The 14,441-nt window shown below is 34.5% G+C and overlaps 1 protein-coding gene across 4 annotated transcripts in view; it reads right to left on the minus strand.

Moving 5' to 3' along the window:
- The window catches only part of zfhx4 (zinc finger homeobox 4), a 98,322-nt gene that overhangs the window by 51,964 nt on the left and 31,917 nt on the right, over positions 1-14,441 (minus strand). The window lies entirely within an intron of this gene.

Here is a 14,441-nt window from a genome sequence, read left to right on the forward strand (position 1 = left end):
AACCATGGTCTTTGTTTTCACTGAGAATAACACACTTGACACTGGAGAAAGTTCAGTGTCAGTCAGTACTGAGATCGTTGTATCCAGGTCGATCCTGTACGTGATCGTTCTAATAAGACTAATTTGCATTGAAAAAATTGGTTCTTGCTATTGGGATCGTTAAAAAACGGGTGTTCGTTATAGTGAAGTTAGCCTGTATATATATACAGTGCCTTGCAAAAGTATTCAGAGCCCTGACCAATTCTCTTACTGAATTACAAATGGTACATTGAAATTTCGTTCTGTTTGATATTTTATTTTAAAACACTGAAACTCAAAATCAATTATTGTAAGGTGACATTGGTTTTATATTGGGAAATATTTTTAAGAAAAATAAAAAAACTGAAATATCTTGTTTGCATAAGTATTCAACCCGCACACATTAATATTTGGTAGAGCTGCCTTTTGCTGCAATAACAGCTTTAAGTCTTTTGGGGTATGTATGATTTTGCCCCATTCTTCTTGGCAGATTTGCTCCAGGTTGTTCAGGTTGGTTGGACGACGCTTGTGGACTGCAATTTTCAAATAGTGCCACAGATTCTCAATAGGATTGATATCAGGACTTTGACTGGGCCACTGTAGGACATTCATCTTTTTGTTCTTGAGCCACTCCAATGTTGCTTTGACCTTGTGCTTGGGATCATTGTCCTGCTGAAAGGTTAATTTCCTCCCAAGCTTCAGTTTTTTAGCGGACTGAAGCAGATTCTCTTGCAGTATTTCCCTGTATTTTGCTCCATCCATTTTTCCTTCAATTTTAATAAGATGCCCAGTCCCTGCTGATGAGAAGCATCCCCACAGCATGATGCTACCACCACCATACTTCACTGTAGGGATGGTGTGTCTTGAGGCATGGGCAGTGTTAGGTTTACGCCACACATAGCGCTTTGAGTTTTGGCCAAAAAGCTCTATCTTGGTCTCATCTGACCACAAAACCTTTTCCCACATTGCAGCTGGGTCACTCTCATGCTTTCTGGCAAACTCCAGACGTGCTTTCAGATGGTACTTTTTGAGTAACGGCTTCTTTCTTGCCACCCTCCCATACAGGCCAGTGTTATGCCAAGCTCTTGATATGATTGACTGGTGCACCATTACTCCACTCCCAGCCACTGTAGCTCCTTCAAAGTGATTGTTGGCCTCTCTGTGGCTTCTCTCAAAAGTCTCCTTCTTGTCTGAGCGCTGAGTTTTGAGGGACAGCCTTTTCTTGGCAGTGCCTGGGTGGTGTGATGCAGCTTCCACTTCCTGATTATTGATCCAACTGTGCTCACTGGGATATCCAAACATTTGCATATTATTTTGTACCTTTTCCCTAATCTATGCATTTGTATTACTTTATCTCTAACTTCTGTAGAATGCTCTTTGGTCTTCATTTTCCTTCAGATTCACAGCCTGACCAATGATCCTTCAACAGTGGGGTTTTTATCCAGAAAATATGACAGCAACTTTAATGGTTCACAGGTGGAGGCCAATGGTAAGGTAACTGTGTCCTCATTAGTTTCTTTCATCGGTGTAAACTGGGAGCTTCCACAGCACAGGGGTTGAATACTTATGCAAGCAAGATATTTCAGTTTTTTATTTTTCTTAAAAATATTTCCCAACATAAAACCAATGTCACCTTACAATAATTGATTTTGAGTTTCAGTGTTTTAAAATAAAATATCAAACAACGAAATTTCAATGTACCATTTGTAATTCAGTAATATGAGAGAATTGGTCAGGGGTCTGAATACTTTTGCAAGGCACTGTATATATATATATATATATATATATATATATGTAAATAGAGTTGTAGTCAAAAGTTTACATACCCCAACGGAAATTTATAATTTCTAGAAATTTCTTGAAAACAAAGTATTTTAGGAAAAATCATTTGTAGCAAAAGAAAATGGAATTAATAGCTAGCTGAGGCACCTTCAGCATCAATAACCTATTTTTTTGGCATGATTCTTTAGTGATTTTTGACCATTCTTCAACGCAAAATTGTTCTGGTTCATTCAAATTCCGAGGACTTCTCTTGTGCACAGCCTTCTTCAACTGATACCAAAGATTCTCAATTGGATTTAGATCAGGACTTTGATTAGGCCATTCCAGAACCTTGATTTTATTCTTCTTTAACCATTCTGAAGTAGATTTTGGTGTGTGCTTTGGATCGTTGTTGTGTTGGAACGTCCAGTTGCTCTTTATAACCAAGTTTTGTAGAGGGTGGTTTCAGATGATTGGCCGATATCTTTTGGTATGCTATGGAATTCATTTTACCATGTATTGGAACTAAATTTCCTGTGCCATTAGAGGAAAAACAGCCCCATATAAGGATATTACCACCTCCATTCTTGACAGTAGGTATGGTGTTCTTTTCTTTGTACGCCTCACCAGAATTTCTCCAAACGTGACGCTCTCAGCGTGACCAAATACCTCGATTTTTGTTTCTTCACTCCACAAGAAATCATACCTTTCATTCAAATGCCGTTTTGCAAACTTTAAGCGATTGTCCTTGTGATGTTTTCCCAAGAGTGGCTTTTTCCTTGGCCTGTGACCATTGAGACCTTCACCATGCAATACTCAACCTATGGTTGAAATGGAAACCCCAATCCCACTTGTAGCCAATTCACTTTGAACATCTTTAGCAGTCAATCTCGGATTGTTATTAACCTTCCTCACAATTCTACTTGTTCTTGGTGAAAGAACCTTCTTTCTTCCAGACTGAGGAAGCATTGTGACAGTACCATGAGTCTTGTACTTCTTGACAATAGAAACAATAGTTGAAATTAGGATACTCAAATGCATGGAAATCTTCTTGTATTATTCTCCAGCTTCATGACAATAAATACTTCAGATAGCTCTTTACTTTTTCCCATATTGACTTATTGGTAATGACAGCAATCACCCTAAGCCTAACCCTGTTATACTGTCTAAGAATGTTCACCTACAATCCAGCATTTTCTAGACTTTTCTAGAATTAGGTTTTGCATTATCGTATTTAAATTTCTAGCACCTTGTAACAAATACTATCATAACATCAAATGGTATGAATACTTCTGAATTAGTATTTTTGGAGTTTTGCAAAAAGATTACTGAAATAAATAATTGTATTTCTTGTAACTTTTTCTCCTCATCCACAAAAAAGCAAAACTTTTGCTACAAAAGATTTTTCTTAATTCTGTGTATATATAATAATAGATGAGCTTCAGTGAGTTACAGGAAAATAATTCCATCTAGGGTTTCTGTGACGTCATAAATTACAAGACCGAAGGTCGAGTAATTCATAAACTGTCACAGAAACACGAGATGGAATTGTTTTCCTGTAACTCACTGAAGAGGCCCATCTATTTTTTTTTAATATATATATATATATATATATATATATATATATATATATATATATATATATATATATATATATATAGTGTAAAATATGATCTAATAGTATCTGTTGAAGAGGAAACAAAGGAAACCCTCATTATTAATTAAGGGGCATGCCCACTAAATTGAAACAAATCTGCTTATACCTTTAAAACCTCTCCTTTTCTTTTATCGCACTCAGCAAATTCCTGGCTGTTTGCTTAAGACCTATATTAAAATACTGTATTTTTCTTTTTCCTTTTATAGACGACTTTGGCAAAAAAACAAGCTGTTCTGAACCTCTAGTTCAGGGATTTCTGATTTATGAGGTTTAAGCTTACCATTTTATTTCTGCCAGCCTCAGTAAGTGGTTACATACAGACTGTTGGAATCTACACGATTGTGGCATCATGTAACTTATTATGACTTTCCCTTTAGTTTTTACTTAATTTCAGGTTTACTACTTAAAACAAAAACAGTTCAAAGAAAGACTAGAAAGAAAACACTTGTTGTTATAAAGGCTTTGATGTTGGATGCAACAAAATATATTTCCCTAGGTTTACTTAATACTTCCTAAAAATAAAATAAAACATTTTACCGGACAGGCACAATAACTACACATCTGAGAATAAACTTAATACAAAAGGAATTGAAAATAAATGTATGGATTTCCTGATCTGTCCAAAGGCTGTTTTTACAGGTGGTTGTGAGCCAATCTACAATACTAACGTGGAACACTCATCTCTTTGATGGCTAATTGTACTGGATTACTGTTTGGCAATCAACCAACACTTCAGCCCAGAGGGACCAATCATTTCTTTTAACGGTTTGTCCCTGGGTCCCTCTCAGAATGCCAATGTACATCGCCCTGCTGCCAGGGACTGCTGTGTTGCCGTGGCAGGCAAGATGGGTGACTGGTACTTATGAAGGGCATAAAGAAAAGACAGTGACAAAACAATGCAAATGAGTACATAAGAGACTCCCTCACCAGTCAAAAGGCACAACCCCAAATCCCAGGAAGCTTACTTTCTGTCTTTGCTGGTACAAACACATATTAAATGATCTATTTATTATTGCTGACTTACAGTCTTAATTTTGAACAATGACCATATTTTATTTTATGGGAGAGATGAGTATTTTAAAACTTTTCAATGTAATAAATGCTGTACAACAACAGCAATATAAATGTAATGAAATTGATAGTATTTTTAAATCCTCATTTGTGTCTTCTGCAAACTTGCCCAGAAGGGAAAAAAAAACTATATACGGTCTTAGTTTGAAATATAATGACTTCCTGAAAAAAGCTTCTGTACCAAGGACAAATGAAGTCTTTCTATGTAAACATTAAATCTTTCACTCGTTAACTAAAGAATCAGCAATTTAATGAATACGTATCTAAAATAATACATGGCATAATTACCCTGGAACCCTGTTTCACCGCAAATATTTCTTAATAACATCTATGTGGTAAAATTAAGCCCTCTCTCTTTCCATCAACGTTTTTCGCTAATACTTACTTATTTGTATGCCTTTGGAACTATAGCGGAGTTTCCGGTGTGCCGCTAGGGCCTCTGGCTTAAAAAACAACAAAAGCCTGTTTTGTTCCTTAAAGTATTTTAAACACATACCAGCATTACTTTGGAAGCTGGCCAGGTATAAAATTCCATCAATACTGACACCCTACAAACACATGTTACCAGTAACCACTATTGAGCCTGAAGAAATAAATGTAATGCTATATCATTGGCAATGTAGTAGTTGGCAACTTGACTGAAATTCTTACTGGAAAGGTATGCCTGTACAAAGTCTAAAAGGAGTTTCACAAGTCAAATGTCTTCAAAAACTGAAGCACTTCACAGAATAGAAAAGAAAACCATCCTTTTGAATTTTTAAACAGACTCCAAAGAAATGCATTGAAGACCTCTAAATGGCCTCCCTTATTTTTTTTTAATTTGAGAAGTCACTTATAATTATGGCTGCCAGTGCACAACCTTACTGTGCGTCTGCTTAGGTCATGTAATAATAATAATAATAATAATAATAATAATAATAATAATAATAATAATAATAATATAAAATAACTGGATTACTACAATGTGTCTTTCAGCAGTGTTTTTTTTTGTCTTGGGGTGGTTCTTATTTTAAGGAGCAATGGCACAGAGACCAGTTTACACACCACACCCAGGGTCTCTCCTAAATAAATCCTACAACTACTGTAATGTTAAATAGTCTCCCCCATGCCTGTCATTTAGAGTAATCACTCCACATTCAGCATCCGAACAAATATTTCTAGTCTGGCTGCCCATATCTAATTTCAACACTACTAAATCCCAAGGAAACAGAAATATGACACATTTAAGTCCAAACACTGAACAGAAGTAATAACTCTGTTGAGAGCTATGCTGCCACAAATCAGCATAGTTAGCTTTTAGCAAAGTATACCCCACCCCCCACCACCACTTGAGACATATTTAACAAGCAGAACAAAGGTAAATAAATGTACTGTAGCATCCTGAGTGAAAATCTTACTATTAATCATCATACAAATCCTCTCTTTAGTCTCTATATCATCAGCTATGAAAATGTACAGCTTAGGAGCTTTTTGTGTGGTTACAAAAGAAGAAGAAAATAAAAGTTTCATACAAGTACTATAAAATCCGCACTCAAGTGTGGCGTGTCAATAGATTCCCCAAAATAAAAGACATACTGATAGACAGGTAGACTGACCAATAATTTATTTCATATTTAAAAATCATCCTGAACTCATGGTTTTTCTTTATCATTAACAATAAGTATTTCTTGGTATTTCTTAATGATTCCTTAGAAAGCCCCAGTCTGTAATGCGAATCTGACTGTGAGAAATGTCTTCTAGTGGCCTAAGCTAAATTGATCTGTGGTGCAATACTCCATCGATTGCTGTTAGCACTGATTTCACTCACTCATTTAAAAAGTAAATACAGTTTAACAAACTTTTTTTCTTTAACATGCCACACATAAGTCACTTCACATTCAATTCTGTAGTCACAAACTCAGCTTGATACAACTAGAAGCAGGTCTTTTTTTGTGTGTGTGTATATATATATATATATATATATATATATATATATATATATATATACCTTAAAAAGGATCAACATTTATCCACCAAGGCTTAGGGATAAAGATTTTAATGGCATTTTGCTTTGGGATTCAGAATAAATAAGGCTAAGATGAGTTCCCATCTTCTTAGAACTAAACTACAGAGATTAAAAAATGTAAACACACAACGAATGTATTTGATTTGCATAATATATTTTCATTCTTAAAGTTGATATGGAGGATTAAGGGCCAGCATTTATTACTCATTGTCCTAATCCCTAAAATTACAAAAAGATAGACATACATGCACGTCTGCTGTTTTAAATTACCTTGAAAAAAAAGCAAATTCCGGATGAAAAGGGAGGCATATTTATATTATGGTGATTTAAAATCTGTCGCCTGAACACTTCTTCCTCACTGCATTAACGGACCTGTATTTTACACTAAAAGCTTTCCTGTCTGCAGCTCGGTCTGAGATAGTCCAGAGATTCTTCACTGATGCACACGCATCAACACCATTTTTTCAATGTACAGCTATGGTCAAAGGTTTTGCATCACCCTATAGAATTAACTAATATTGCTTCAGAAAGTCGAATGAAACCTGCCGAATAACGTTACGTTAACATATTGAATTACATACCACTTTGTAGTTTTCCATATACTTAACAAAACACTGACAAATTGAAATATGTTACATTTCGAAATCGAACATGAAATACTGTACTACTATTAGGCTTCTGGTAGACTTTTGCGGTATCATTTTGTTGTTTCTTTGATTAGATCAAATATCTAAAATTATGTTCATACAGTTGTTGTTTTTTTTATTTATTTTTTTATAAATGATGTCTCAATCCTAAAATTCAAGGTGTTGCAAAACTTTGCCATAGCTGTACCTAAAAAAAAAGAGAAATTTCTAATTTAAAAACAAACAAACAAAAAAAACATTTTATATTTATAAACTAATCTAAATCATGACTCGTTCTGTTTATTTTTGTTTTTTACTATGTTTCCCCAATGTTTAATATATTCAATACATTAATAAATATTCATTGCAAAAAATAAAAATGCTAACACTGAAATACATAACCCATAAACAGTGCATCCTTTCACATAATCTTTTGCAACATAAACATTAATCAGCTTGTTTAAGGCCTTTGCTGGTCAGTGCTTGATATACAAAAAAGACACAGTGGCTAAAATCAAAAAGTAAAAAAATAATAATAAAAAAGGTTAATATGGAATATTAGTGCTCTAAGTAGTTCTCACGCAGATGTTAAATAGAGATAATAAACTCACCTCTGCAGAGTCGTTATCTGAACTGAAAAAGAGATTTGTGGTGAAAAGTAAACATCAATCTAATTACTAGGGATTGTAAAGCATTTTCGGGCATTTACTGACTTAGTAAAACCCAAAGCAATTGAGAACTTTTAAAGATGCAGGCTTAGCACTTAACTTATGTATACAATCATGTGCTTGTAAATGACAACAGGGTTTCCTCTACCTTACTTTCATGAGAGATATTGCTAAGCTGTTTTGCACAATGACTGGCCACCGATATTAAAAAAAAAATGGTTTAAAGCTTTGTCTTCATCCTTAAGTAATAAATGTCTTTAAAAGTAATGCATTTTCGGACTAAGAAAACAAATTACGTGATGTACTTAACTGAAACAGTTAAAAGTTAAAAATTGAAAGCTGTGTGCATTTTGCTAATGGTATAATAATAATCAATATTGCAGAACAAACTCCACTATTAAGTCATGGCAGTTTTAAAAGAAAACTAATGAAAGTAGCATCAAATTACAATTAATTTTCATGTTGAAAGAAATAATTCTGGTCTAATCAACAGCCAATCAAATGTCTACACTAATTACAATGTAGAAGAAAAAATATATATTAGAACTAGGTATACCTAGAAAAAGTCTCCATATTTCTAAATAAGAAATGTCTGTGTGGGAAGTTCTAATGAGCAACAAAATTATAATTACTAAAGTAAAGTGAACCATCTGTCTTTTTCTCTGTTTGTTTTCACTGTCTCAATAGCACAGAGTGCACTTTCAGCTGGATTCACATTCAAAATGGCAGACTGCCTTATCTTTGGACTTGCATGTCCATAACATTTTTTTTCTAATAGAAAAGCTGTAACAGATGTTTCTAGTATGAAGAAGACAAGTATGTTTTATAAATATGTTCTAAACTTTAAAGACTAACATTTATAAATTATAAGGTTTAAACCTCCACTGCTACTATGACTAAGTGCCTCTAAGCCCTCGATCATGATAAACTATTTGGAAACTGATGTTAATCAAAATAAATGACTTAATGTGCTTTATTAAATGCTTCTCCATAGAAGAATAGTGTTGTGTTTGCACTCTATGCGGTGTAGTCGACCGATTCAAATGAGCCTGCATAAGCACTTTTGACATCTAGGGCTAAACTTTAATGTGGTGTTTTCAGTGGGTGCTACAGGTACTGCGCAACATCTGTAAAAAATATTTTAAAATATGCATATGCGTCACATTAGCTTAGCTTCCCTTCTGGTCTGGTGGTTGAGGCCTGTGTCAGGCTACTGAAAACAAGGGCTGCTCAGAGCATGTCTTACAATCAGATAAGCGCTAAACAAGTAAGGGCTCACAACTGCATGTTTTCTGAATCAGTGCATTTAAATACTTCACTTTCAGGTTCTCTTTTTTCTTTTTCTTTTTTTGACTTGCAGAAACATGGAGGCTTTGCTTACTGATTTGCATCTCGGTAAAAAGGAAAGTGGATTTAAACATCAACATTATGAAGTGAATGCCAGTTTTATTTAAACCTAAAATACAAAATCTCTAGATCGTTGCACCTCTTCCAACAATTAAAGTTTACTACTACTACTATTATTATTATTATTATTATTATTATTATTATTATTATTATTATTATTATTATTATTAATGTTAGTATTGTTGTTATTTTTTCAAATTGCATGCTTTGCAAATTACTTAAGTTAGTCAGAATGAACACGTCCTTTGAAGCAATCTTGCTTTTAATTCAATCTCACTAAATCCTTTACCGGCTAAATATGTTCATTCATTTGGAAGTTAAATACCTCCTATTTTCAGACCTCTGCTAGGTAAGTGGATACGACTAATATCACTAATGCTTTAGGCCACTGTTTATACAGTCCCTATCCATAATAGGAACTACATTGTCTTTCAGAGAAAAGATTTAGCCGGTCTGCATACCAGGGTCCTCTCAACATACCAAGGCCTGCTTTGAAGATTATTGTAATGTTGTTCCTTTGTTCTCCTAGAGCACCAAGAGGAAATAAGGTCAGCTTTTTTTGGTAATTTTACCTTTATGAAAACAGAAAAAAAAACTACCAGAACAGCCCTTACCTTTGCATTAAAAAAAAAAAAAAAAACATCATTAGATTATTGCTGCAAGACCACCAGTTTGTCAAATGTGCATACACCAGAACAATACTGTGTTCATCCATAACTTCTAAGATGTACAGTAGTGCTTATTTTTTAAACAAAAATCATGCAATGTACATAACATTAAGTGTTTACTTTACATAAAAACGTCTGTCTTGGATTGCTGATTTTTTTTTTTTTTTTATGGATCCAAAGGGTTAAATGTATCTTAATGTGCTGAAATTCATGAACATAATCCCAAACAAGTAAATGGAAGTTATATCAGGTCTATTTCATAGCATTAAGGATTACTTCTAGAAGTCTAATCCTACTGAACCTAAGGGAGGTAAATAGCATTGTGTTTGAAATCCTGGCCAGGAAAGAACAGAAGGCTAAATGAGTGCCTTGCTCTGTAATCGAATATCACACATTACTTATCTACTCAATGAGCAACTAATGTTTAAAATCAATTAAGAAAGGAATAGCTTCTACCTTTGGGTTTACAGCATGTATTAATTAGGAGTTAACAGTTTACAGCATCACACAATACAACTGGTGCTTAGAATATTTCACATGCAGCCAAGTCAACCAATGCAAAACAGAAAAATAAAATAAATAAAAAATGAACAAATGTATGTTGTATTGATTGCATTGGAATGTCTTACTTTCTACAATCCCAATAAAAATGACACTTCTTCAGATCTGTTTGTTTGTATGTATTCCTCTCTTCCTTTAAGTATCCAGTAAAATGTGAATGCTACAACACGACAGTTTTTAAATTTACACCAAATGAATCGTTGAATCTATAATAAAATTAAATGTATATCCTCCATTTCCAGAATAATCTTACCAATACATGTAACATTTTATTAAATATAATAAATAAAAATCTTTTCAGATATTTTTTTTACCAATAACAGCTATTCAAATTCCACATTATCTTTTTATTAAAATAACAATACATAATTTATGTCTGTTTTTTCAAAATATGTCTAAATGAAAAGAAAATGTTTTTTTTATTTATTTTTTTTATCATATTTATGTTTATAGTCTAGTCTTTGGTCTTGTATCTAAAAGTGCACCATCCTTTGTTAAGCTGGTTTAAAATCTCAAGAGAAATGGGGGAAAAAATTACAGCAGCTCCTGTCATTCTTTGTTCTCAGCCGGAGGAAAAGGTTCCCTTTTGGTGGTCTGGAGCTTACCGCCCTCTTTCCCTTCCCATACCTGTCATCCTGAATAGACTTCACAGTCCCTGCACACAGACAAATGTACTGACCTGGCCAGCCTGCCTGACCCCAGGGGCAGGAAGAAGATCACATCTGGTTATTAATATTGGAGCATTATCAAATGTTATCTTCCAGCACACCGGAGAAAGAGGGGGCTGGGGGGTTTAGGGGGAGGTGCGGTTACACAGTATGCATGAATGTCAGTCAACACACATTCTGAACCCAAGCTCTTGCCCTCAAGTGCTGAAATGACCATCTGCTTATGACCATGAAGGATAAGGGAAGTTCTATTAATATCTATGAGGATTAATGAAAGAAGCCCAGACTAAACTCTTTCTTTGTGTCCTCACACTCATCTGTCTTTATGCTTTAATTATTTTTTTTCACTCGCAGACCTCTGAAAGATTTCCATTGTAATCCGTCTGCAGGTGAAAGCCGAGATGATTTGAATAATCTGCCCATTCATTGTGTGGGGCAGAGGGCTAACAACCAGAATGAAATACATTTATTCATGGAAAAAAATCACCTTCATTTTTTGTTTGTCTCATTTTACTGTACGGCATCTGGGAATACAGTCGACTTCTGCAATATTAGTTCATATCTTTCCTCCCCTCACTGCAGCAATCTGATGGCTGCTCAGTAATTCATATTCAGAGTACACTTCTTCTGCAGCAAATAATTGTTGTCATTTTAGCAGATTTTGTCGTTGTTGTTGCTTTGAAGGTCCTAATAGTGGTCAAAATGCCATGTGCAATAAATAGCGAGATGCAATTAAGAACGGAAACAGTCTTTTCATCATATATCTAATAATCTGTTTAATTCTCTGGTGATTTTTTATGCAAATACATTCAGCTCAATCTCCTGTACATTTATATCAGATTGGTGCAATGACAGTCCAATAATTAGAACTGCATATATCTGGGGTATTTGATTTTCAAATGAGAAGGTTGGGGCTGACCTACTGTGATGAGTGTGATATAACTGCTTGGTTAATAACATGCCACTCTGACTGAAAAACATGGAAAGAATTTTAAATCCCCCCACCCCGGTCCATTTTGGACTCATGTTTCCCCCTCTCCGTTGTGCTTCTAACCCTTAACAATGTACCATCCTTATCAAGAATAATGAGATAGCCGATTCCACTGTCCTCTGGGAATAAGTTGTAGTTAAATTCACTAGAGGACTAAATCCCACTTGTGTCTCTTTGCTTATGATAGAGACAAGCATTATGTGTGCATTGGCCCAGGCGGATTCAAAAAAACCAAATATGCAAATGGCATTATGGAATCTAGACAGGCCATTCTGCTTCACTGATGACAGATGCAGGGAAAAAGGAGGTTGGCGTAATTTAGCAGCTTATCGCTTCTGACTTTTAGCCAGAGATGCACACTGTACACTCTTGAGTTAAAATACTTCAGAGTATAAGGGCAGCTGAAGAACAGGTGCTGCATGGTATTTGCACTTACTTGCAGAGGATTCTTGCAGACTGACCGTGAAAGTTCTTGGTTTTAAATGACCCAAGTTTACTGTCTAAATCCTTTCTTTAAAGCAACAAATATTTCCTGGCATAACTTTTACTGTTTCCTATAGCCTATACATACAAGTGCACTGGTTTTCTTAAAGATAGCATTTTAACTATCTTTGGTTATAAAATGTGCAATGACTATTACATCAAAATTCATTCGTATTATTATTGTGAATCAATACTACGCTGTTAATATGACTTAGAATTAATATTTTGTCTGGAAAACCTAAAAAATGTTTTTAAAAAGCTGAAATGTACAGTATGAAGCAGTGATATGCTTTTGTTGGTTTCTTCAATCATTTTTTAGTCACAAAGATATTCTGTATTCCAAGCCCACATGGAAAGGTCATCAACACTTTGTTCTTTTGTGTGCCTTGCCAACAACCAGTCCCATATGCCTTTTACCTTAAAACATAAAAGAAGAGGTGTTTTTTCTGGTCAAATAAAGAAATACTAGCACATGTCTATAACTAAAGCGCTCTTATTCCTGCCAAATACATTAAAATGCCATCTGTAAAACAGATTTTCATTCAATAGTTTAAGGTAGGGGCAGCTGGGCAGATGACGGTGCCTGCGTTCTAAACTTTCACCTTTAACCTTTCAGCCACTCAGAAATGGGTATTATACTCCCACCTGCAAATCATTACCTAACAACTAATTTAGACAATCAATAACATTCACAGACAAAAACTCAATTGTTACACCAGCTAAGAGAATGAAAAAATATAGGTTCAAAAGGTATTATGGCTCAGATGCTATTTAATATGTAAAACCTCTGATATTTATTGGCAGTACACTGTACTTATTCTAGACGGTTTGTTTTGTAATGGGCAGCAGGAGACTCAAATACATATACATTAAACAGTTTAAATAATGAGTAGCAACCATTTATGTTGTAACTATATAAAATGGTGGGGGGGGGGCATCTATTGAACAAAACAAACAAAAAATACGATCTATTCCACCATACAGCTTGGGGCTATAAGAAAAATGCCTTTGCTAGGCTTTTCTCACCTTCTAATATTCAATCTAGTCTTCTTCCTACATAATGTGAAATGCTCTTTGTTGCCATGGAACCTTTTTATTTGCTAAGAGAATTACTGAAGCCCCTCATTTTAAACTACTAAGGATTTCTAAACCTTTTCCCATAGTTTCATTCTCTAATGCAAAGCCTCAAAATTCCACATGCAATTCTTTCAAGACTTCATTTAGCTCATGCTGACTTCACTCTGTGTAGGACTTACCCTTTGTTGTTCAGTTAGTAACAGCCGCATTACTTACACTGTCTGAATACATGAATAATATGAGATTGGAAAGGGTTTTCAAATGCAACTATAAAGCAGAATAGTGAATTTAACAGCAACAACAAAACACATTTTTTTTTAGAATATCTACTGTGCATAAAGAATAGATTTGTCTCTAACTGTTGCCTATTCAGCGCAGTACAGCAAACCTGTATTATCCAAGCAAACTAGGTTCATAATCGTCCAGATAATCAAATTATTACTGTAAAATATGTAATATGGCAATAAAAAACAAACAAACAGAAACCCACAATTACCTTTAAATTGATAACGTACAGTTATAGAAGTCTGGTTAGCGCATTTTCAAAGACGTCATAGAATAGCACTGCATAAAACATTTTTAAATAACAAAGGTGTTTGTAAAAAATCAAAGTTTGGATAATCCAGGATTTACTATATTACTAGTTGATCTCTCTATGAATATTATTATTTCTTATCTTGTTGTCCAACGCAAGTTTTTTTAAATGCTCTGCCAAGTCCACAGCATGCCAAAAGTGACTAATGCTGTTTAATATACTCATTATATGAATATATTTTAAAA

This window comes from Acipenser ruthenus, chromosome 3 (genome assembly GCF_902713425.1).
Source record: "Acipenser ruthenus chromosome 3, fAciRut3.2 maternal haplotype, whole genome shotgun sequence".
Classification (NCBI taxonomy): Eukaryota; Metazoa; Chordata; class Actinopteri; order Acipenseriformes; family Acipenseridae; genus Acipenser; species Acipenser ruthenus.